This window comes from Dasypus novemcinctus, chromosome 8 (assembly GCF_030445035.2).
Source record: "Dasypus novemcinctus isolate mDasNov1 chromosome 8, mDasNov1.1.hap2, whole genome shotgun sequence".
Classification (NCBI taxonomy): domain Eukaryota; kingdom Metazoa; phylum Chordata; class Mammalia; order Cingulata; family Dasypodidae; genus Dasypus; species Dasypus novemcinctus.
Window position 1 is genome coordinate 23,620,109 of NC_080680.1, and position 27,413 is coordinate 23,647,521.

The window sequence follows — 27,413 nt, forward strand, 5'->3', positions numbered from 1 at the left end:
TATTATTGAAATAATGAAAATGTTCTAGTAATGACTGAAGTGATGAAAGCACAACTATGTGATTATACCAAGTAACATTGAGAGTACACTTTGGATGGATTGTATGCTTTACTAAAATGCCAATAAAATTGATCTGCTTAAAAATAAAAAAAATTAAAAAAAGAATAACCACTCATTCTAAGATCATGTGGATAGTAAGAGAAAACTGAAACTCAATCTTATATCTGCCCTACTCCAAAGACCAAACTCCAAACCCCAGCGTTTCACCTCTAGCCAACAAGTACAATCTTTTCTACAATTTGTGGTTGGCCTCTTTATAATTTCTATTCAAACAAACCTACTCCTTTTCTTCACAAGAGACCCCATTTAAAATGATGGCTAGCATGGCCCTCCATACCTATTATCTAATGTTGAGGAAGTTAAAACACCCAGTGTTTTGCACTTGACAGTGGAAATCGAAAACTTTATAGGGAATGGATTATGCAAATACCCAATTCCAGTGGGATCCAGGCTCCCATAGCAAAGGTCCCTTTAACACCACTCCAAATCTGGAATGGAAGAGCACATTTGATCACGGAGCTCTTCAAAAGGTTGGTATTTATTCTAAACGGTCCTAGAGAATTAGCCATGTAATTGACCTCAATCTCCTTAACTAGAATGAGCTCAAGGGTTCAAACCCAGTTGTTGCTAGCCAGTAGAACAGGAGATAAAATAATTGGGAAGGGCTGAATTAGCAGAGCAAACCCTGATGGAGGTCTTGACAGCTGTCCTGTAAGATGCTTTTCAAAGAACAAGTGGCACGCTGTAAGTTGGTCCTGAAATCTGTTGCTCCTGATGACAGGACAGGCCTGTTTTAAGTGGTTGCATATTTCACCTCAGGCTACTCCCCTCCCCCTCAGTCTTACCTTGGGGCCATTAGGTTTTCAGGGAGCCTTGGGAACAGAACCTATTACAAACTTAAAGGACAGCAATTTGGTATAAGCTGCTTTAAAGGAAAGAAGGTAGTAAACTTTAAGACTAGAATCAGGAACACTTAAGGGGCCTTTTTTCCTTAGCTCTTGCATCTGCAAAATGACCTCACTATCAAGACATAATTCAGAAGGGTCAGAATATTAAGCATGCTTTCCCATTTCCCTACCCTCGCTTCGCCCTACAAAAGTGGGGTGGAGCGGGGATGGGGAGGAGAATGAGACTAAAGAAAGAATCCATCATGCCTCTGAAAAAGGAAACCTTATAATCTGGTCAACCACAGGGTTGTCCTCTTTTATAAATAATCACACATCATTATATTTTGTCCACATATCTTTGTGCCATGGCGATGAACTTAGGATTCATCATTATCTTAATGAGCATGAAATTAAAGGTGGGAACTCTGAAACTATTTTTGAGTCAAAGCATATAAATTACTTCCTTTAAACCAACTGGTCATTTGAATATCAAGTAGATGACTGACATCTACTTGATGGTATCTGTTAGTGACCCTACACTTTTATATTCTGTGGCATGTGCACAAAAGCATATGTACCTTGCTTGGTAGGTAAGAGGTAAGAGGGGACCAAATAAACCTAAGTGAAGAGGTTAGACCAAAGAGGGTAAAGTGATTGTGATGATGCCAATACCAGACAGAAGAGAGTGGCACCATAAGGATTAAGATTGGATGCCTCCTTTTGACCTGGAAGGGCACTTGGAGTCTAGGAGAGATCTCTGGACCAGAGATCCTGGTGTTACCACAAACTCCTGAATGACTGAGGTGAGCTAAAAGTTCTTTTCTTCATCAGAACCACTGATAATTTAGAGCTGGAGGTCCTGCTGAGAAAGAAACCTGCCCAATTGTACACTGCTAGTCCTTCGTAGGAAGAGCCACCCAGGTCCCCCGCATGCATTCTCTTGGGTGTGGCTGTGGCCCTGTGCCAAGATGGGCTTCCTGAGTGCAATCCTGGCTATAAGCCACCGAACACTACTACCGTTCCTAAATCTAAGGAGACACCCAATACCGAAACGTTTTCCATGAGAATGCACAGTTCCTAGTTCAACTGATTGAAGAGGAAAATGATATTACATGTAAGCACTAAGAAACCCAGAATATTCTTAAATAGCTGACATTTTAGTTAATCAGAATGTGTATACAATAGCAAAAGCACTATAAAAACTCAGAAATTAAATTGCTGGGTTGGTTATTTTGCATGATGTCAATCAATCAGATGGATTGATGTCTCCCTATTCACTGAATTAACTAATTTCTTGGCTAGGCCAATTTAATTATTTTGGCTTCACAGACTTCCCTTCAGACTAATCAATAAAAAAACCAGAAACTATCATTTTAAAGGTTAAACTGTTAAGTGATTAAAAACATAGGCATTTCAACACTATTCCTCTCTCCAAAATTCCTTCCATTTTACCCTATGGATATAATGGATGATATAAAATTCTATTTAAAAAAACAACAACAATCCTTCTATTTATTGGGAAATAGAACACTGGAGTGCTATGCTTTCTTACTTCATTTTAAAAAGTAATGAAAAAAATCAGCAGGTTTCAATTAATATGAAACTAAAGCTATACTTAAACTATATTTTGTTTCCAAAATAAAATGGAAAATAATGAATTAGGAAAATATCTGCTTAAAATATGAGTAACCATATTTATATGTGTATATGGATATGCATACATGTGTGTGTATATTTGTATGTGTATACATTTGAAGGGACTATTCACTTAACAAGAAAAAGAATCAGGACCTCAAAACTTAAATATTCAAAGCACACAGGAAATTTACATAAGAGAAAACAACACAGGGTTACAAATATTGGGAAAATGGTTGATTTTTGTCATTTGTCCTTTCTAGCTCCTTTATGCAGACCTGCTCTGCAAATAATGGCATCACCTGAATTCAGACTACCTGCTTTCTTGCACAGTTTGAATCATTAAACTTGCTTTCATCTTCTCACGTTCTTCATTTAATTCTACTCTGAGGCTCATGTCCAGCACTGCAAGCTGCCCAAACTCAACCTGGTATTCCCCACTTCAGATGCCCAAATTCCATCTCTGCCCTTTTTGCCAGGATGATGTGTGGGAGACAAAGGAACTAATCAAATGTGAAAGGGACAGAAGTCATGCACGAATAACTGAAGGAACCCAGAATCAAACCCAGGGACAATGTTTTATTGAGGAATTTGCAAAAATTTTAATCTAATCACCAATCTTTTTAGGGTTAGATGAAACCAAACACCCAGGCGCTTGGTATTAGCAATGTTCATATGTAGAGTTCATCTTATACAACTATTTCTCAAAAGTAAGATAACAATATAGATCAAGAGTCATAATAAGGTTCATATCCTTTGAACCAGTATATCCACTACTAGAAATTTATCCTAAGTAATTAAAAAAAAAAAAAAAAAGAAAGCCAGAAGACATACAGTCATGCTCTATGCATGTTATTTGAAATAGTAAGAAAATGAAAAATTTAAGTTCAACATTAAGGTTGATTATGGTAACTCAAGTAGATGGAATATTACTTAGTCATCAAAAATGATCATTCCTTTTAACCTCAAGAAAAAGATGCTGACAATAAAAAGCCAGGTACAAAAACTGAACAAAAATAATACATTCAAGGTGATTAAAACCTTATAATGTATGTGTGTATATACATATACATATATGTATCTTTATATACATATATATAATACACAAAAACTACTTGAGAGAATAGTGTGTACATAGACACAAATATACAATCAGTGTGGGTTTAAGGATGATTGGACTTTTGTCTTAAAATTTCAAGAATATTTTTATAACATTGCTTTCACAATGAAAACATTTAAAATGGACAGAAGCCAAAGAAACCCCACTGATTGATACCAGACTTCTCTAGCTATGTAGCTATGTATATAGTTCTTTTTGAAAAAATGGCCTTAACACTGCCATCAAACAAAGCAGGTTGGCCAGCATGTGTCCTTCTAATTCATTCCCTGGACAAGTCACTTGATTACACTTTGTTTTAGTTGGCTCTGCTAAGGCGTAAAGAGAATATCAGGCCTCACATAAATGTATAAAAGTTAAGATCTTGCAGTAAGTTTCCCAAAGAGCTATTTGACACTCTTAAGCTTCAAGCATTGCAGTCTTTCTGACTCTCTGCTCTAAACTGTTTCTTGGGTTTAGCTTTCTTGCCCTCTGGTTTCTCACGGGGTTCAGAGGTCAATGTGTTGGGTATTCAGCCCCCTGGGTCCTTCCCTGTGGAGGCATCATAGGCAGGGGCCATCCCTCTACCAGGGGTCATGCTCCAGCCGGGTGGTCCTCTCCTGCTAGCTCCCCTTCCTGGGCTCAGAAGGCCCCTCCCTCCCCCTGTCCCTTCACACCAAGGGACAGGGGGAGCCCTACTCTATCCCTTGTAAGGATCTTCCCTGAAACCTACCTAAACCTTTGAAAGCAGGCCTTTTATTAAATTCTGTTTCTATCACTCAGTTTCAATGTGCAATGTACTTCTTGCCAAGACCCAGACTGATCCTCCAGGATCTAACAAAACATGGGAATTGCTAAGAAGATTCTCTAAAAAAATATGATAATTCAAAACCATATTGTTTCACTGATAGACTGAGACCCAAAACCTCTTAATACCTACTGACTGGGAATAAAGTCACATCCTCAGGGGTCACCCAAGACATCACAAGTGGGATCAGCACAGGACAGCAAATAAACAAATAACATCAATGTAGTGGGAAAGCAATGAAAACCTCAAATGGTCTGCCTAGAACAAAACATTAATATTATATTTTCTTCCTGTACTCTGTGATCCAGACCTTCCATAATCTCTGATTCCGTATTAATTTTTGCCATGTCTTTTTCTCCATCTTGGTTCCATTTGCTGAAAAGTCTCCATTGTTCTAGGGGTCAGGAAAAGGGGAGCAGGGGGAGCGCTTGTTTGGAAGTGATTGCCTAGCAACCCACCTTCCTTATTCCAAGGACAGAGGCTATTTGCATTTTGAGTAAGAAGAAAAAGCTCCACTACTTAGGAGACCTCTGTGAGAACGTCTTGCTGACCACTGCTCAAAGAAGCCTTCCTTCCTCTGAGAATTGCCTCTAGGTGGTCTTGCTGTGCTGGCTGCCCAGCTGCTGCTGTGTGCTCCCTTGAGGGAGGCCGAGGCCTTTCCAAGGTGCCCACCAGAGCTGCTGAGGCCTCCATTGTCCCCTGGCGCTGCCAAGAGCGTCCCCAGGGCAGCACCAGGACAGAGCACAGAACATCTTGATCTTATTCAAGTGGGGATTTCTTTCCCACACTGTTCTTTCCTTTTGCAGTTTTCTTTCCTGGAAACATGCCACACCCAGGGGATGTCCAGGGTTTTGCTCTTAACCCTGAAATTGCTAGTGCGTCCCCTGATCCCGCTTAGGGAAAGCTGAAACCCGCAGGGACCTAGAAAGAGGCAAGAAGCTAGCCTCCACCTGAAGTTCTTAGCTTGCCTCCTGGGTACTGACTGCTAAAACGGCTGCACATTCTTGTCCCATAAAGCAGGAGGCGGGAACCAAAGAAGAGAGACAGTGGGGGAGGTAGGTCTCTTCAAAACTAGAGACTGCTGACCAAAACCACCTCATTCTCCCTTCAGCTCAGTATCCACGCTGAAAGAATAAAGGATGGTTCTCTTGCAAGTGAGAATTGACCGAGTGTATGATTGCAGTCCTTCCTAGTTCAGGTCTCAAAGAAGTAAAAGAAAATTCTTTGGCGAACTGGTTCCAATTTGGGCAAGACCTTTAATCTTCCACAGCTCGAAATGACCATCTTTAAAGTTGAGATCTTTCCAATTTGCAATGATAAAGGTTGGCAAAGTTTAACTTGCTTGCAACACCATCAAGTGCTACAAGGTATGTGTGCATGGGTGTGTTGTTTAGCAAAGATCATCTCCTGACTGGGCTGACATTGGTTCCTTCACCTCCTTATCTTGCCAAGATAGTTTCCTGAGGAGAAGCCTTGGCTATATCCAGGTAACAATGGTCTACAACATGACAACTTCCATGTCAGTCATTCAGGAGGTGTTTCCAGGTTTTTTATACCTTTGTGTTCCCTTGTCATTTTATGTATTTCCATGCACACATATAGCCGGGACAGAAGAAAAACACACACAGAAGTCTGCAAGTGGCTAATAAATAAGTACAGTTCTTTGACTAAAACAGAGATAATTCTCTGAAAGAAAAAAAAGTAAAAGAAGATAATACCACCTAATCCTCTTATTTGTAAGGCCAGGAGATAAAAGGCATGGGGAAAAAATTCTGAATGACTCAGGGATGTTGGGGAAAGAGCAGGGGAAAGAGAAACATGACCACCAGGCAAAACTCTGGGGAAGAAAATAACTATAGCTTTCTTTTCTTTTCTTTTCTTTTTTCTTTTCCAGCTTTGTAAATTCTCTAAGAAGGGATCTGAAGTCTCCTCTATGCAGAAAATATTTTGATTTAACTCAGTGGAACTGATAACTGAATTTAGAGCTGAAAGGACTTTAGATGTCATCTGACCCAAACTTTATGCCCATTTCATAGCTGAGGAGACTGAGGCCCAGCCAGGGAGGTTTGGGTTCACCCAGGATGATATGCAGATTGCCTGAGTGGCATTTAATGCATAGATGTAATTGTTTATCACATTGTGGGTTCATGTAACCTCAAGTAGTATCAAAAATGGGATAATATATTTGTTGGCAGATCAACTTTGCTTCATACTTGAAAAGGTTTTGAGACATATACTTTGGAGAATGAGGAACATGGATTATAAAGCAAAAGGCTGAAATAGGTGGCCATATTTCTATTCATTACTCATTCATTTCAGCATGAGTATTTGAATGCACACCGGGTGTGTCTAGTATTGAACAAGCAACTCGGGAAAACTGCTATGGCCAAATGTGTCCATGGGTGAATGTTCTCTCCCCTGCAAAGCTGTTGAGTTTTGCTGAGAGCCTAAAGAATGGTGAAGCAGTCAGCTGGTAAAAAACTGAATCAAACATTCTCTTGGTTTCCCTGATCTGCTTACCATTTTCCCTTTTCTCTCTTAACTACTGCCACTTCATTATTCAGAGTCAATTGTGCTTCAAAGCCATGAACATTTGGGCATTTTCTTCTCTGTTACATTGAGAAACTATTGGGCATAGTCCTGGAGCTATTTAAATAATTATGCCATGAATATAATGAGATACTAAACTGCAGACTTTTTAGAGTAGTCCATGCACATTTAATCCATGCCTTTGAAAGCTCAGATGAGATTTGGCAAGTTTGAATTAAGCAAGAGGAGCAAAGAATGAGAGTTCATTGGAGAGCGTAGAGTGAGCTGGAACCCTAGTTAATTCTGAAAGTAGAGTGTTTCATCAATTTCTCTCTGGGTACACAAGACCTTTTTGTTTCGGCTAAAGTAAAATAGAAATCAGAATATGATAGCTGATTTTTTTCAGAATAAAAATGACAGAAACTTTGAGTTACAAGTGTCCTTAGAAGACATCTAAATCATGAGCAATCTTAAAACAGAATTCCCCCAAACTAAAGCAAATTAAAATGCATTGTTCAGTATGACGTTATTTCAAAAACTTTAAATTGGTACCATTTATGTATTATAAATGCCCAGTGCATTAAAAGTGTATGTACAACCCAGATGAGCATGTTGGTTTCCATTAGTTTTTATTAATAGTTATGATGATCTTAATATCAATAGTTATCTTAATGGTTATAAGAGACAATAAAATAGATGAAACTTAAACCAACTCTTTACAGAGCCCCTCCACTAAAGCCCCGGGTTCCATGGAAAACAGTTTATAAAACACTTAGCCCTGCCAGATGGCTCTTATCTTAGGCAGGTCTTTTTTACATTGTGCCAAATCTACTCCATGAAACTTCCACCCGACAGGCCCAGCTAATGCATTCACATCTAGGTCTTCTTTTCTCTTGCATAAATGCAAGTCCCTCCACTATCCCTCCTAGGCCAAGTTCCAGGCTGTTTGATCACCCTCCTCCCTCTGCACATAGTCTTTATTATTAGAGATGCTTGTGAACTACAGATGTCTTAAAAACTCAACATGTACCCACATGAATCCTTGATCTCACCCCAGCTGACCCCAAAACCTGGTTAGTGAATGACACCACCATCTGTCCAGTCATGTACTTCTGAACCCTATTTTTCATCCTTGACATCTTCCTCTGCTTTGCCCTTTCTATACCCAAGCCACCTCCAAGTCCTGTGATTTTATCTCCCTACATATTTTATAAGTCTATTCACTTGGCTAAGTCTCCACTGGGATCACTCTTGTCCACCAGACCATCATCTCTCTCTTGAACTTGTGCAAGAACCGCTAACCCATCTGCTCACAACCACTCTGGTTCCCTACAATCTACTGTCTTCCCAGCAGCCAGAACCACATTTGCAAAATCTCACATTTGCTTAAACATCTTAGCAGCATCCCATTGCTTTTATGATAATGAAAATTTCTTAACACAGTCAACAAGGTCCAGTGTCACCTACTCTCTGCTTCTCCAGTTGGATCTTGAACCTGATTCTCTGAGCCCAGTCACATCGAACATCGACCATCTCTCATTTCCTCCCCCAACCTCTGCTTCTTCTGCCACAGGACCCTACACCCATAGTTTCCTCTGCCTGAAGTGCACTTCCCTCTCTTTTTGACCCAGGTAACCCAACCTGCAGGTCTCAGCTCAAAACTCTTCCCTCAGAGGAGTCTTCCCCAAGCCTTTACAGGAAGTCAGGTTCTTATAGCCCTAGGGACTGCTGCCTCTTGGCACTTACATCAGTTCCTATTTTGCGTATAAAGGCGGGACTATTTGAGTAATGCCTAGTTCTCCAAATGAGGGGTTAGTACAGGAAGCTAAGATGTGTCTATTTTTGCTCACCTTTTCTCCCCAGTACCTAACACATCAGGTGCTTAAAAATATTGGTAGAATCTGCCCCATGGGAACTAAGCCCCCTCTCAATTAGAGGCGGAATGGGTATGACCATCCCAGAATCCCCAGGACTGGGAAGTGAACAATGGACTAAAGTAGACTTACTGTTATTCTACTATAGATTTATTGTGATTCTAGCAGTGGAAGAACTTTCATCATTGATATGGAGGCAGTAGCTACTGGAGGTTCTGAGGGGAGGGAGAGGGAAAAATAGGTGTAATTTGGGGGCATTTTTGGGACTTGGGAATTGTCCTGAATGACACTGCAATGACAGATACAGGTCATTACATAACTTGTCATAACTTACAAAAATGTGTGGGAGAGTGTGTCAACTACAATGTAAACTATAATCCATGCTTCGTCGCAATGTTCCAAAATGTGTTCATCAGTTGTAACAAATGTACCACACTGATGTGGGGAAATGTGGGACCGGTAGGGAGCAGGGTATATGGGAATCCCCCATATATTTTTTAAAAATTTCCCCTATTTTTTTATGTAACATTTATGTAATCTAAGTATCTTTAAAAAATAATTTAAAAGTATATAAAAAATATATTGTTTGGGTGAATTAGCTTTATGATTCTGATTTTGATTCTCTCTATTCTATCAAGGAGGCTGATAGTAATTCCAGAAGAGATATAAGAAATATGGTTAAGAGAAATGAGTTAAGTGGAGAGCTGAGTGTTATTTTACAAAAATGCATGTCTCTAAAAGTAGAGAAAATGCATGTCTCTAAAAGTAGAGAAACAACGCCCCAGTTGACTGGCCTTGGCAATGTAAGGGTGGCATTTCAGGGAACAGCAGGAACCCGGTAAAAGGAGAAAGTAAGAAAAGTTTGACAACGGACAAAGGTTGAAATAATTTTCAAAAGAGAGAAGAAATGGGATTCCTGAAACAAGTGACTAAACTTGACCTTGGTCCCATACTGAATTTTAACACAAACTATTTGAAGATGAGTAGAGAGCATTTTAAAAATGAAGCAGAAGCAAGTATGGGTTCATTAGGATTAAGTCATAGCAAATAGTCAACCAGTTCCTTTTAGGTGAACTTGCTGGATGGGAGATGTGGGATTACCAGGGGCATGAAGGAGACTCATTTCAGTAGGTTCTTGGCAAAGTCCCTTGTGATATCCTTGAGAGATGGAGAAATACAGAATGCTTTTATAGCTAATCACACAGCAGAATGTGGATTCCTGGCTTAGCACTGCCCTGCCCAGTGCTAATTTACTCTAATGGTATTTACTTCTGAGATAGTCTCTTTAAATTATACATTCATAATTATCATAATGATAGCTGACCCAAAAATGCCTACTATGAAGTGTTTTAAGTGCACTTACTCCTTATAAGTATTTCTTTGAGATTGGTATTATCATTATTGCCATTTAATGGATAAAGAAATCTAGTTTTGTTCAAGGTCATACAGTTAGTAAGAGGTTAAACTGGAATTTGAACCTGGGAAGTCTGGCTCTAAAGTCTATGGTGTTTGTCACTGCTACCTCATTCCTATCTCACCTCTATGCTTCAGACACTATAGAATGCTCTCAACTAGCTAGACTTTATTGTATCTAATTATTGAGCATCTGTGAACTATTCTGCAGTATTCTGAAGCAGGGAGTCTTTACCTGCAACCCACAGAACCTCAAAGGATCCATGAATAGAATTCAGAGGGTTCCATAAACTTGAATTGCATCTTTGTTTTCTCTAAACTCTAGGAAAAATCAGCATTTCCTTCAATTATTAATTTAGACAACAGATCAGAGAGGTATCAGCATAATCTGTGATGTTGTCACCAATAGAAATTAGACATATTCAAATCACAATATATTTTTTGCATTTATTTCAAAGTGTCATCTATGTTCATCACTTCAAAATTATGGAGTTATTGATCTGCCACCAGACTTCATTATTTGATTTTTAATAAAAACACATCCATCATCACATCACACATTTAAGGTTTTACTGTATTGCAATGTAATTGCATTCCTTTGTAACCCTGTATTTGACTTTATGCATTTAAAAACTGTATTTTGAGAAGTCCTTAAGCTTCCCCAGGGTGCCAAAGAGCAGAGCCCTGCCCTTTGCTATCTGAGTTAAGCTTGTCTGGCAGTGTATATAGTTTACTCCACAATGCCTTCTCTTTATGAAAGATGTGTCATGCTCAGGTAAATAGTTATGATTCATAATGGCTGACAAAAGGTAAGCAAGTGATCGTTCTAGACAACAACAAAGAGATGAAGTAAGCATGTAACGCAGAATATTAAAATGTGCTTCTTGTGATGGTGGCTAAAGTTGCTTTCAAGAACATAGTAGAAGGATTCCCATCTTGAGAAGTCCTGCTACATTCTCTAATAGAGCAGCAAGAATCCCCCAAGTACATAGGCAGTGTCTAGAAAGAAGGACAGACCATTATACCAGACATTTGATATTGATGGTTGTACTTATAAACCTTTTCTCGTGAAATTGAAATTTAGCCTAGCATTATATATTGCCTCCTTGTTGCGCAAATGTGGCTTTTCTCTAAGCCAAACTCAGAATATAAACATACTATCTTCCCTGCAGTGTGGGACATGACTTCCGGGTATAAGCCTCCTTGGTACCAAGGTATTATTACCAAGCACCAACTAGTGATGCATCTGGAAAAAGACCTTGACAAAAAGGAGAAAATACTAAATACAAATGAGTTTTTATGGCTAAGAGGTTTCAAAGTGAGTTTGGAGGTCATTCCAGAGATTACACTTATGCATGTCTCAGCAGGATATCACTGACTGCCAGAGTAAACAGTGCCCAAACAGCGGGGCTCCAGAAGGCCCTGGAGACATAAAAACACTATAGGCAGGGCAGACAATCTCAGGAATTCAGCACCCTGTCATTGGGCCTTTCTTTGGCATATATGCTCCCCAATGTAACAGAGTTAGACTCATTTATAATATCCCTACACATGGCTCTTCTACTCCTTTTATTTGAACCTATAATTAGCACTATACTTGTTAAATATATGTCCCAGAGACTTAAATCTTCTGTCTGTTCATATGCCAGTTGAGCCCTGAATCTCAGCAGAGTTGCAGCACTCCAGTTCATTGGACTCACCCAGGAAAACTAACAAAAGGATGATGATGGGCAATGCTCATACCCTGAAAAGCAAGAGAGTATCTACAACTGTGAACAAGACAGTTCAATCAATCTGCCCCATGGGTTCTAAGCCCCCTCTCAATCAGAAACAGAGTGGGTATCACCATGCCCAAATCCTCAAGAATGAGGAATAAACAAACATAAGGGGCAAATGCAACTATGGACTAAAGTAGACTTATTATTATTCTAGGAATGGAAGAAGTTCTAACTCTGATATGAAGGCAGTGGCCACCAGAGGTTCTGAGGGGAGGGAAAGGGAAGAATAGGTGCAATATGGGGCATTTTGGGACACTGAGATTATCCTGCATGACACTGCAATGACAGATACAGTCATTATACATTCTGTCAAAAGCTATAAAATTGTGCAGGGCAAAGTGTAAACTATACTGTAAACTACAGGCCATGGTTAGTAGCAACGCATCAATATATGTTCATCAGTTGTAACAAATGTACCACACTAATGAAAAATGTTGTTAATGAGGGAAAGTGTGGGAGGGGGAGAGGATAGGGTATGTGGGAATCCCCTATATTTTCAATGTGACATTTATATAATCTAAAGTTTCTTTAAAAATAAAAAAGAAACAAATTAAAAAAAAAAAAAGAAACACAGGATAAAGAGCAGCAGGCAGTTAGGGACTGGGGGAACCTTGATATTCCTGAAGACCTCATAAACATCACTCCAGCCTGGGCAAGTTGAAGAGTAGATGCAAAATGCTGGAGGCAGTTATGTCCTAAATCCAAAGACAGGAAGAAGGGCATATTCCATAAATATCTGTGATGGTGCCCCAGCCCCAGATTCAGGGATGTTTTCCTTAGAGAGAGTTCCTGCTGACATAGAAGGTGGAGTCCAGGATTTGGCCTTGATCCTCTTGAGCTTTGGCAACAGTAATAATAATAACTTACACACATAGACTTTACACTTGTCATGGTGTGTTCATGACAGAACTAAGGAGCAAACAGACATATTAGTCAAATTTGGAAATGACCCAAAGCTGGGGCATTAGGGTGAGCAAAACAAACAAACAAATATAAAACAAAACAAACAAAAAAACACCCCAACTTCCTCCTTAAAGCAAGAGCCAGTATATTGGAATATGTCTGCAATCACTTTCCAGTCTAAAGGACTACAGTTCAGAAATTTAAGTTATCCCTTTCCCCCCACCTCCACTCCCATCCCTCAATGGTCCAATCCACAAAGCTCTAGGGTGTTGTCCTGCATCGTGGGGTGTCATGCTAAGAGGATCTGTTATGACTAGTTAGGGCAGAGCTCTGGGAATATACCAGATAACTCTTTCATCTCCCAGGAAAAGACCTGAAGAGCTGGGGTTGTGCTGAGGGAACTTGGAAGGCTTCTGTGTGGGAAAAGCAAGATCTTTCCCTTGGAGAAGAGGAATTTTGATGCCAGCTCTGCCACATGTATAAGTGGCTTCACCTCTCTGAATATTACTTTCCTCATCTGTTAGTATTAGGACATGGTTTAGAGGGTTACTCACCAAGCTGAGACATATAAAGAGATCAATACATGTTAGTCTCCCTAACATTTACCCAATCTCAACCCTCTAAGACAATGACCAAAGGCTTTTAGGGTCATAATGGTTTTCTACAATGTAGTCTGTTGAATTTCCCAGAAGAAATTCACTATTTACCCTACAGAGGTAGGAAGAATTCAAACATGGGATTAGCTGCAAGAAAAACATATTGATATCTTACTGCACTCACCCTACAATTTCACCTCTATGTCTTTAAAATTGGGTATCAATCTACCCACACCCTTGTGTTCATGGCCTTGCGAGACCCAGGAAGGTGCCTGTGCTGTACACAAAGGCAAGGCATGAGCTGCCAAACCTCTTCAGCCTCTGCTGCTGTATCCCATCATCAATGACAAGTGAATGAACCAAATTATCTCTAGGGCTGGGGGCGTGGGCCCTGGAGCCACACTCCCTCCACCGTCAAAGGAGCCTTACGTCATGTCCTCCACCCCCTTATGAGGTGCCGATGCTGTTGTAGAGCTGTGAAGGAGGAAGCCAGCCTGGAAATTCCATGTAGGGAAGAAACTGTTCCATTTCAGTGTTAGGATTCTAAAATAGCTGCTAATAAAAAGTCTTCATACAGTGACTCTTCGATACAGACACCCACAAGGATACCTTGACAAGCTGTTTGACTCCTTACAAGCTTTTCTTGCGTTTCCTGCGTGGGGGCCCCCTCTAGTTACCCACGCAGATACACAAGCCCACAATGTCAGAGAAGGCCAGCAGGAATCTACTTAGACTGCTGGCCCAGTCAGGGGGAGCCCTTGCTCCTGGCGGGAAGCATTGCCATTGCCATGTTGGCCCATCCAGGAATGTGTCACATCACTTTGTACATGCTGTTAATTCCATTTCTCTTTATTTGCATGATTCGTTTGATACTACTTACCTGGAGAAAGAGCCAAGCTCATCTCCCAGAATGATTTGAGAGGGGAAAGCTTCAAATGACAATTCATCTACAGATTCCTCATAAAGAATAACTATTGGACTCACTCAGAAATGCAATGTTTCACCAAATCTAGGCTATGATGGTAAGGAGACTAAGACACAATGGCATGATAGTGATCAAAATTCAAAGGGTCTTTCTCACTGGCTATTAAGTCCTAAAAATCCATTAATTATTGTAAGTAAGGCTATCACCATCAAGAAAATAAAGGACCCTATGAAAGACTTTTAAAAAATTTTTATTTTAGTTCCTTAATCAACTCACAAATCCCAAAGAGTGTGACAACACACAGGCTTGGGATAACAAGTACCATCTTTGCTTTGTTTTGGTGTTTTTTTTTTTTTACACTTTTAAAAATTAAAGTTAATAGACCACAAAGAATGTTACATTAAAAAACATTATAGCATTACCATTTGATTTTTAGCATAGATAAGACCATGTTATGCCCTTGAGCTACTTTCTATAAATGTTCCTGAACAGGGCCAATATAATGGTTCTTAAACTTACGCTGCACATAAGACTCATTTCAGAAGCTTGTGAAAAATAAAAATTCTCAAATCTCATCCCCCCAGAAATGCTGAATTAGTATATCTAACCTAAGGTCCAAGAATCAAGATTTTGAAAGAAGCACCTTGAGTGATTCAGATGTGCAGACAAGCTGGGAAGCCTGTGCAGGGCACACTTTGTGGTACCAGGGAAGATAATGCTGCTATGTCTCCAGCAGTGTAAAAAGAATTTGAGAAGTTTTCTTAAAGTCAGATATCACAAGCAATTTTCTGTTTGATAAATCCTTAGTATAGGCCCCTGTAGGATGGGTTTTCCCTGATGAGAAGAATTTTTTAGGATGTATCTCTGTACAAAGCTGTCATAACCATAAACGGGTTGATCAACAAGGGGAGCTGAGGTATCTCTAGACATTCTGGGGTTTTTAATGCTTTCATATATATTCAATATTAAGTTAGGTTGTTGGAACAATCTCTTGGAGTTTTACAGATTTTCATACATAGGCATACTGACCAAGCAGAAATTTGAAGTAACTGCCTCAGGACACAATTTTAAGGGAGAGTTTTATGGCGAGTTGAGATGTGAAGACAGGTCATGTTGGACTTAGAAGTGACCTCCATCCTGAAGACCCACTAGTTTGGATGACGTCTTTATATTCGAGAATTTCCAAGAATATTATATAATCTTCCTTAAAGGCAAATTAGGCAATCATCATAATCAGTAAGAATCTAGAAAGTGCTCAGCTCTGTGGGAGGATTATGGAATTCAAAAGGAGACCATAAACATCTGCCCATGATGCACTTGTCATCAGGTCATCTAATCTTGTTTACAATTTCAGTTATAGGCAATCATTAGGGACACCCCCACATGCTATTCTTCCTTTAAGGCCCAGGTCAATCCTATTTCTTCCAAAACACTTTTCAGATTTCATCCCATAATCCAATAAAAATCAATTTATCTCTATTCTTCACAACATTTATCACATTTTCTAGTGAAAAGTGATGCACTTATGTGTCTTCTCCTCAAGATACTTGTGATTTTCTTTAGGGAACAGAAAATGCCCCACTTAGTATGTACATGTTAAAGAGGTATGGTTAAGAACTCTATATGCAGTACCATCTTGGATTAAGCCAGGCATTTATCTATCCAAGGTATTCTGTCCCCAACCATCAACAAAGTCTGTGGGAGAACGTAAAAAGTGAGGAGCATTATTAATATTCTGCCCACACATTCTCCCAAACTCTTCTTGAACCAATTCACATTTTAAGGACAGGGAATCTCTCAGAGCTCACAAGTAGGCTAAGATAATTTCCTCTTGCTCAGTACTCACTGGAGATGGAGGAAAATCTACTCTCCTACGTACGTATAATCCTGTGTAGGCAGGGAAACTTTAATTGTAGAAGAAGTATTATGTAAATGTAATTAATTTAATTAAAAAGAAAAAAACTGCACAGGAAGTATTTATTTTTAAATGATGGGAACTTGTTTTCTTTACTGCAGTTTCTAAGTGGTTTACTGATAGATTTTTTGAAATGCCATATTCATTATCAAGAGATGATAATGGACATCTACTTCTGGGCTAGATGGAGTAACATGAAACAGATTTACCCCCTTACCTGAAACTACCAAAAAATAGCTTAAATACATGAAACGACTGTTTTCAAAACACCAGATGGCAGGCAATGAAAGACAGTAACCCCTGAGAGATTAGAAACAAACTTAATTGGTTCTACAATTTCCCAGACTTAAATGTGTGGGCCCACTGAGGTTCCCTAGGTTGAGAAGATGGAGCTGACAGCCTGGGGTGATCAAGGCAAAGTATTCAAAGGACAGAATACTTAAGAAAAGAGAACTGGACACAGAGAGAATTCTTAAGATCTGCAGAGGGCCATCCCTTGAGTATTCAACTGATCAGTGCATGCATGTTATGAAACTAACAAAGGCTGGGAGAAGAACTACCCAAAAGGATTAGAGGAAACAGTGCTCAGTGCTCACAGAGGCCAGAAATAGCACCAGTTCCATCGAGCAGAGTGGAAAACCTTGTGATTCGTGGGGTAGGGTATTGGGTAGAGCACACAATTGGTCCTTGTCTCAATGATGGGGAATCATTAACCCTAAAAAGAGCATGGCTTTGGTCCCACCTAATACACCTTAAAACCAAGACACAAAAAAGATCAAACTGTTTCCCTACAATATAACTACATTCCAGAACAAACCTCAAGAATATTTATAAGAATACAGAAATACACACACCAAGGTACAATTCATGAACACTAGAACTCAATCTAAAATAACCAGGCATACAAAAAGGAGGAAAGTATGATCCATAATGAGGAGAAAGATCAGTCAATTGAAACTGATCCAAAATTGACACAAATTTTAGAATTACAGACAAATACACATTAAAACATTTTATAACCATATTCCATATGCTTGAAAAGTTAACTTGAGATGTTGAAAATATAACAATGGCCAATGTTAAATTTCTAGAGATGAAACATCTCTAGAGATTGGGATGAAAAATACACTGGATGGGTAAAAAGCAAATTAGACACTGCAGAAAAAAAAGATTATCAGGGTTAATGAGTTCATTTCATCATGATAAATAGGTCAATTCATCAAGAACATAACAATTCTAAAAGTGTATGCATCTAATCACAGTTTCAAGATTCATGAAGCAAGCTGATAAAATTGTAGAGAAAAGTCAAATCCACAATTGTGCTAATAAATTTCAATACATCTTTCTCCATAATTGTTAGCACAAATAGAGAGATATTAAGTGCGGATATAAAAGACTTGAGTATCACCATCAACCAACTTGATCTAATTGACTTTAATAGAACACTCCCCTCAAAACAGCAGATAAATACATACTTTAAGTCTGCAAAGAATATTTGTCAAGATAGATCAGCTTCTAGAACATAAAACAAATCTCAATGAATTTTAAAAATTCATTGTTTTCTGAGCACAAGAGAATTTGATTACAAATCAATAACAGAAAATCATCAGATATTTTGAAACTCAAAACACACTTTTAAGTAACCCGTAGGCCAAAGAAGAAAACGAAAGAGATAGTAGAATATATTTTGAATTGAATACAAATGAAAACACAACATATCAAATTCTGTGGGATGTCACTAAACCAGTTCTTACAGGAAAATTTATTGCACTAAACACTTAAATAGGAAGAAAGGTCCTAACTCATTTTCCTCAGGTTCCACCTGAAGAAACTAGAAAAGGAAGAGGAAATTAAACCTAGAATAAGCAAAAGATGGGAGTAATAAGGATCAGAACAGAATTAATGAAACAGAAAACATAAAACATTAGAGAAAATTCAATGGAGTAAAAATCTAACTCTTTAAGAAGACCAGAAAATTCGTAAATTCTAGCCAGACTGATTAGGATAAAAAGAGGTGAAGAAACATTTCCAATACCAGGAATGATAGAAGTGACATCACTATCGATCCTACTACAGATAATAAAAAGGTAATATAGTCCATTACGAACAGCTTCAGGCCAATAAACTTACATCCTAGATAAAATAGAAAAATTCCTTGAAAGATGCAAACTATTTATGATTCCCTCAAGAAAAAAAATACATAACCGGAATAGCCCTTTATCTATTAAAGAAATTGAATATGTAGAGAAAATCCTTTCACAAAGAAAACTCCAGGCCCAGCTGGCTCCTCGACCGATGTTTAAGGAATGTTTAAGAAAGAAAGAACACCAACTCTACAAAATCACTTTCAGAAAATAGAAAAGTAGGGAATTATTCCCAACTTATTCAGTGAGATCATTATACCAAATATTGCCCTTATATCTGAATCAAATATTACAAAAACCAATATCCCTCATGAAAATAGCGGCAAAAATTCTTTGCAAAATTTTAGCAAATGGAATATAACAATATATAAGCCCAAATAGGGTTATCCTAGGAATTCAAGGTTGGTATGAGATGCAAAACACAATCACTATAATTCACTATATAGACAAACTGAAAAAAAACCACCATGTGATCATTTCAAGATATGCCAAAAAATCATTTGACAAAATCCTACATCAATTCCTAACATATAATTTTCTAAATCTATGAATATAAAGGGACTTCCTCAATCTGAAAATGAATAACTACAAAATACCTGCAGCTAATGTCATATTATTGATGAAAGAAGGAATGGGACAGGAGGCAAGTGTTACAAAGGGGCATGAGGAAACTTTGAAGGTGATGAATATATTCACTAACTTGATCGTGGTGATTGTTTCACAGGTATCTATATGTTAAAAATTATCTAATTGAACACTTACATTACGTGCAATTTACTGTATGTCAATTATACCTCGATAATGCTGTTGTTTTAAAAAATGAGATGGTAATGTACTTTGCTGTCTCTAATGAACAGGAGTTTTCTTATTTTAGTGACATATGTAATAAAGAAAATCTTAGTTTGGGGACCAAAATATTTTAGAAACAGCAATACTCTTGAAGGAGGAGGAGAAAGAGAAGGAAAAAGAAGTGGCTGAAAAATCATGGCAATGTATTGGTTCATTCAACAAAATGAAACATGCTAGTCATGATGCTAAGTACAGGGGTAAAAATATGGAAATGACAGTCCCTGGCAACATGATGCTCCCAGTTCAGATGCAAAAGCAGATCATTATAATACTGGATACTAAGTGTATCTTGAAGAGATATCCAGAGTATTATGTTGGAAAACGTGCTTAACCTGGTCTTGAAGAGTTAGGGTAAGTGTCCAACATTAGGAGGATGTCATAAGAGCTCTTTAGTTGAAATAAAAAATAATAAAGTCTTTGCTTTGCTTATTGGCTCTTCAAAACCAGAGGAAACTAGTAACATGAGATGCCAAAACGTCAACTGTCCCTCAAGACTTCATGTGGCATGTGAATTTAGAAACCCAGTTCCTTCATTCAAAGTGAACATTGCCACTGGTGGCCAAGGTTGGTCTTCATTTCTCTTTCCCCTGTGAAGACTGCAGGAAAACAAAATTTCCTGTCAAACATCACATGGGAAATTATGTCTAAAGGTTACCAGCTATGTAAAGCAGGTCTTGATGCGACTGCTTCTCTGGCAGCTTGGCTGGGCTGGGAGGTGACCATGAGCACACTTGTTATGTGCGAAGGCTGGTCCTGACCCTCAGGGCTGGTGTAGCTTTGTAATATGTTTAAATAGGATCCAGGCATGCAGTTCCATTGTTCTCATCCTGTCAAGAAGTCTATCTTCCAGACCAGGGTAACTCTCAATTCTTTGCTGCTTATCCTTGTCCTGGGTAAAAAAAGGTCACTGCCCTCTTCCATACTTTTCCCCTAAGTTCCTTATACCATATCCTTTTTGGCTTCTTCAAAGAGAAGATGACAGGGCCATCCAATGTTGAAGAGAAGTTGCAAATGCTCCTATGAGAAATTTTATGCTGTGAATCCCAATGTGATATGTTCCGTGTCAACTATCTCAAGACATCTCCCATTGTGGATGAACTGGCAACCTGAGAAATGTTCCTACTTTTATTTTTTAATAATGATTATGTGTCACTTCAATACTTCAATTTAATCTCCTTAACAACCTTTATAAAGCTCATTGCACCTAAGGAAATGGAGGTCATGATGGTGCATAAGGCTACTATGACAGATAATTTTCTTTGCTTGCTCCAAAAACATTTGCTTCCTTTTTCCCAGTAGTAGAATCCTGAATAAAAACAAAGGGAATTTACCACACATACTGCAAATAGTCATCACTAGTTGGGGAAAGATAGCACCTGGGACCTGGACAGAGCATCTCCAAGGCAGATCTTCCTTGCTGGCTTCTACAACTCTCTTTGGCTCTTCTTAAAAGGTCACAAGGCACATTAATAGACACTGAGAAACTGTGCAGCAAGGAAAAGTTTGGTTATCTTTGTGATCACAGGTCCCTTTTATTGAAGAACACCCACTGACAGCTCTTGGACCCAGTTTGAGAAACACTGCTCTGAACAAATTAAATAGGCTCAAGATTGAGGCTACTGGGATTTTTCAGGAAGAAATATTTTTTAAAGCTGATAGGATGCAATCTGATATGTCATTTTCCTGTTTAAAAACTCTCAGTGCCTCCCTGTTGCCAAAAGGATCAAGTTCAAAGTCTTTAGTATGGAAATACGTTCCTGTGAATGCTGTAAACAGCCTAAATAACCTACTTGTTTAGCTTGAGATGCATAGCAAAGGAGTCCCCATTCTCTGAATATACACCATGATATTTACAACTGCCATCTGTCTTCATGTGCTTTTTCTACATCAAGAATGCTCACCCCTTAAATGCCAAGTCAATGTTGTGTCTCCATGAACCCTCCTCTTTCTTCCCAAGCAGGTTATTGGTATCTTCTTTGGGATTCCCATCCAGTACCTACCTCTGTTGCAACATGTATCATACTGTGTTCACAATGTCTAAGAACTCCTCCAAGTAAGAATCCACATGTCCTTTTTATCTTGATGCCTTTAGTATCTAGTATAGCATCTAACACATAATAGTTACATAATAAATGTTGAATAAGCAAATGAATGAATGAAAGAACACTCACATGCCTCCTGTTGCGACTCCAAAGCATATGCAAAAGATTTTCAAGAAGGGCTGAACACAAATTAAACTAATTTAGAATCTTAAAATAATTTATGCAAATCTAGTTTAATATAGAATTAGTCTGAACTCAATGTTCTGATTTCTCCCCTGCAGACAGGTTCCTCTAAACTGTGCTCTGAAAGTGTCATAAGAAGCATAAATTGAAGATGAATTCATAAAAATAAGCATTTTCTTTTGTTTCAGGGGCCATTTTAATGAGAAGAGCCCAGGCAGAAAGGTCTAAAATGGTTTATGTGAAAGTTAAGAATTCCTGTGTTACTATCAAAAATTGAAGGGGGGGGAAATAAGGAAAGGATACATGGAAAAGAGAATTAATGTATCCATGTGGAATCTAAGCCCTCTCTTGACATAGATGTGGAATGGACACAACCAAGCCAAGGTCACAGAAAAGAGGAATACAGTAAGGATTAGAGTGGACGTAATGATATTCTATTCATGAACTATCATGGTTAGTAATTGAGAAAATGTGGCATTGGTGTGGAAAAAGTGGCCATGGTGGCTGCTGGGTGAGGGAAATGGGAGGAGGAGATGAAATGTGGAGGCATTTTTGGGACTTGGTGTTGTCCTAGGTAGTGCTGCAGGGACAATTACCAGACATTGTAGATCCTCCCATGCCCACTGGATGGAATGGGGGAGAGTATGGGCTATGATGTGGACCATTGACCATGAGGTACAGCGATGCCCAGAGATGTACTCACCAAATGCAATGGATGTGTCATGATGATGGGAGAGAGTGTTGCTGTGGGGGGAATGGTGGGGTGGAGGCAGTGGGGGTGAATGGGGACCTCGTATTTTTTTAATGTAATATTTTTTAAAAAATGAATTAAAAAAAAAGAGAATTAATGATATTGAGGACTCCTCTCTTTCAGGAAGGGACTGAGTTGCCCCTTAAAAATCAGCTATACCTGGTTTTCAAGGGTTCTAAGCATAGCATACTACAGGAAGCTTTTCCTACTAAAGTAATACATGAAAATAAGTTTTAGTCCTGGGATAGGAAACAAAGAACTCTACTGAAAAGAAATTGTCTGAGACAAGGATAGCCCCTATGATAGTTAATTTCATTTATCAACTTGGTTAGGATATGGTGTCCAATTGTTTGGTCAAGTAAGCACTGGCCTGATTTTTACTGTGAAGGTATTTCATGGATTTAAATCATTAGTCAGTTGATTGCATCTATGGCTGATTACATCTACAATCAACAAAGGAGACCACTTTCAGCAATAGGAGGGAGGGGTCTCCTCATTCAATCAGTTGGAGCCCTGAAAGAGAGAGATGAGGATTTCAGCAGGCAAAAAGAAGGATTTCTATTTCTACTTCAGCTAGCCTGGTTCTCCTGGGAAATTCATCATCACCATTAAGTTCCCAACTTGTGGCCTGCCCTACAGAATTTGGACTTGCCAATCCCCATGGTGTATAAGCCAATTCCTATAATAAGTCTTCTAATATTTACTTACACAACACACACACATCTTCTGTTGACTCTGCTTCACTGGAGCACCCTAACTAATACATCTCCAGGTCCCCAGCCTTACTTCCTGATGTCAGTACTTCTAGTCTAAAAGCCAGGCCCATCTACAAATCTGAGTATCTTCTGTATTCATCTGATGTGTGTCCTGCTCAACAAGCATTTACTGAACACCTAATATATGCCATACACATTGCTGGGTTCTGCAGATAGAAAGACATACAAGACCTGTCCTCTCATTACTGAGGATGACATACTTATGAACATATTTCCATGATAAATGTATAGTGTACAGTACAAGACACTGTAATGCAAATTTGTGTAAAGTACTGAGGGAACACAGATATATAAGTAACTACTCTGCTTGGAGGAAATCAGGGAGGAGGTAAAACTGGAATTGCCCCTTAAGAATTAGAAGACATTCAAACAGGTAGATGCAAGATTGATCCTCATAGAGGTAACGGAATCGACATATAAAATAAGACTCTAAAAATATTTGTGAAAGCAAGATCTATCCGTCCATCCTTCTCTCCATTCATCTACCCATCTATCTAGAACTGTTCATGTTACATGAAAACAGTTCTTTTAAAATTTCTTTAAAAAGACCAAAGTATGAAAGTTAACACTACTAATTTTTATCTGCTTCTCCCATTCTTACAATTACCTTAGCCTTCTCCTCTTTTCTATGGCTCAAGATTTTATATTCTAGTTCATCGACATTCTTACTCCAGAGAGGTCAGAATAAAGGAAAGGGAGCTGAAGTTCAAATCAGTTCATTTTGTTACTAGTTATTTTAACTGGTTTTATTAAAGCACATCATCTTTCTTCTCAGTTAATAAATCACTACTGAACACCTAAAGAAGACTACTTGACTTTGGTGTTGAAATCATTTTAACACTTTTGGGTTCTGACCATGGTCTTCTTTAGCCAACTGAGATTCATTTATTCCTTTAGACTTCCACCATAAATGAATTCACCTATTCTGCTTCTTAAGTGGAAGATGAATTAAAGGACTGGATTCTTACCACCCCAATATAAGGTTAAAGCCCTAGGGAAAATAGGGCTTCAAAATCATGATTTCAGATGTTTGGGGCTCCCTGCATGCCAACAGATCATCTTCATTTTAAGCACATATTAGACCCAAACAGTGAAAACTATCAATGAGCACATTAAAAAACATTCAGGGGTTCCACTGTGGCGTGGTAATGACCAAGTAGAGTGAGATCCCATGTCTCCAATTGGCAGAATGTGACAGAAATCTGGTTCAGATGTTTCCTAAATGTCAGGTTTTGCTAGTAGAGGGAAGGAATAAAAAAAACAAAATAAAAGACTGGTACTGCAGAGATGCTAATTAAAATGATTCAAAGAACATAAATGCTAGAGTACTTTGGGACCTGCCATGCCAGGCTGGTTTCAATGCAAATGGAGTGTTCCGATCTCACCCTTCATGGGGAAGGTATAATTAGCTCAGCTGCAAGGGGGTTGAGGCCTTGAAGCAGCCATTTCCTGGGGCTGCCAGTTCCCCTAAGACAGGGGAACAGCTGCCACCCAGCCTCGCCTGCCACAGATCTCACAGAGCCGGGGCCACCCCACAAGGCAGCCTGCAAGCCACCAGCTTGACTGGGACTGGTTCTTGCTTAATGACAAGGACATGTTGCTCCTCTACCTAGTTGACTTCATGCCCATTCACCAGCCTTCCATATTAGATAGTCTTGGATAATGTGCCTGGAAGGATTTCTGACAGTGGTGATGACAGCCACATCAGCAACCATGGCTTCTCACCTTAGAGTTTACAACTAACATGGACAAGTGAGGTGGGCTGTAGGAGAGGATAGAAAAGGAAGAGACTATGGAAGAAAAATGTACTTAATGTGCTGGCAAGTGAGAAAACCCTAACCATAAGAACACACAACCCCAGCTGCTGTGAGACACCTGGGTGGGGATGGATTTAACTCTAAGCTTAAAAATGATCCAATAGGTGGACAACCATGGCAAAAGCAAGAGTGCTCTGGGAAATAGTCATGGCAAGATGCACTGGAGCTCACCTACAAAAACAGAGCCACAACTTCTGCTAGTCCATTTGACAAACTCAATAGAATGGGCCTTGGGGATATGCTGTTTCAATAAGCAAAAATATGCCAAGGATGAGTTCCATGACAAATAATAAATAATCACTTTCATCAAAACACGAGGTGGGCCATCATTTTGAAATTTTAGAGAAGGGAAAATAAAATTTGTAATTTCTTTGTTTTCTGGGCTGCTATCAAATATTCAGGTGTTACATACATCATATACATACCCCACCCACTCCTGCTCATACCCACCTATGATGGCAGCCGTTGTAAGGCATTCTCTTACCTCATCCTAAGTGGAAACACGAACCCTGCAAGGACAACTGAACAATGACGGTGGTGGAGTGTGGGATAGTGAATGAAATAAATGTGGAATCTGAAGCACAGTTCTTAAGGATTGGGATAGTTCCAAGAACAATTAACAAATAAAGGAGCTAGGAATCATTATTTCTTCAAATCAGTACAGAAGGAAGTACTTCAGGATCTTGTCACCTAAATAGAAGGATTTTCTTTTGAACAAATGACAATAAAACATGGTCTACAGCAAATGCCAGTGTTTTTATAATGTACAAATATACAAGCTTAACATCTTATTTTCATATTGATGGTCACTATTTTGTTAGTATTTTCCTTTGTAGACTTAAAAAAAATTGAGATATCATTACATATCATATTTGCCCTCTTAAAGTGTACAATGCACTCATTTGTACACATTCATATTGTGTACAACTATCACCACTATATAATTCTAAAACATTTTCATTACTTCAGAAAGAAACCCCAAATCCATTAGCAGTCACTCCTCATTTCCTCCCTCCCCTCCCCTGGCAACCACTAATCTACTTTTTGTCTCTCTGGATTTGCCCATTCCGCACCTTTCATGTAAATGGACTCATACAATAAGTGGTCTTTCATGACTGGCTTGTTTCACTTAGCATGATGATTTTAGGTTTTATCTGCCTTGTAACAAGTACCAGTGCTTTTTTACTTTTTATTGCTCAATAATATTCCATTGTTTGGATAAAGTGCATTTTGTTTAACTATCAGTTGATGGGTATTTGGGTTGTTTCCATTCTTTGTGGAATGCTGCTGCTCTGAATACTCATGCACAACTTTTTGTGTGAACATACATTTTTAATTCTTTTCGGTGCAATTCTCTCAAGTGGAATTGCTGGGTTATGTGGTCCCTCTGTGTTGAACACTTTTAGGAACCATGAAATTATTTTCTTAAGCTTATGCACCCATTTTACATTCCCACCAGCAATTTATGAGGGTCCTAATTTTTCCACATTCTCACTAACACTTGTCCTTTTGATTATAGCCACAATAGTGGTTATAATGTGGTGTCTTACTGAGGTTTTGATTCTCATTTCCCTGATAGTTAATGATATTGACCCTCTTTTTCATGGGCTTATTGCCATTTGTATATCTTCTTTGGAGAGATGTCTATTCAAATTCTCTGCACATTTTTAATTGTGTTATTTGTCTTTTTGTTGAGATTTTAAGGCTTTTTCCTCCAAATTATTTTTGTAGAGACTTATATGGAACAGGAAAATGAGTTCTATACTAGCTCACTCCTGGCTTTGCAGATGAAATATAACTTTGATTTGGATAATATTAACGTTGAAAACATTTCTGAACAAGTATTTTATTCCCAACACTTTGTAAACTTAATTAACTTACTGCTTGAGAGAGAGCTGCTGCTTCTGACTTAGGTTTTTCCCTGAGCTGCTCAGAGCTGTTTGTTTATGAAGATCATCAAAGCTTTTCTTCGTGTAAGCACCCCTGAGTTTCTCAGTCTTCTCAAACAGGGAAATACCCCATCCCCTTCTCCCACAGGAGGCAGAAGCTAACAGAGGAGATGCATCCATTGTTAGGCAAAAATCTCGCTCCATGTTTTAGATCCAGTCTTCACTAGTCTCAGGACAGGTGTTTATAAACTCCATTTTGAACACTTGAAATAAAGATTGTGCCAGTGTTTACTACAAATACACCCAAGAGAATTCTTTTCAATTTGGTCTCTATTCCTTCTTGCCATGTAAGACATGGGCAATGGTTATCAAGGAGAGAAAGGAAGAGACTCCACAAAACAATCTAGAGTCGAATATGATGCAAGAAAATGGGCTCATTTTTTTGACTAATTGCAGCAAGGTTGCTCAGCTAAAATGCTGAGGAATTGGAGGTGGGCGAGGGTGAGGAAGGGATATAAAGAACAAACAGAGAGGGTTTGCTCC

General features: G+C 38.8%; 1 protein-coding gene across 7 annotated transcripts in view; it reads right to left on the reverse strand.

Moving 5' to 3' along the window:
• NTRK2 (neurotrophic receptor tyrosine kinase 2) overlaps positions 1–27,413 on the reverse strand; it is a 365,415-nt gene that overhangs the window by 56,374 nt on the left and 281,628 nt on the right. The window lies entirely within an intron of this gene.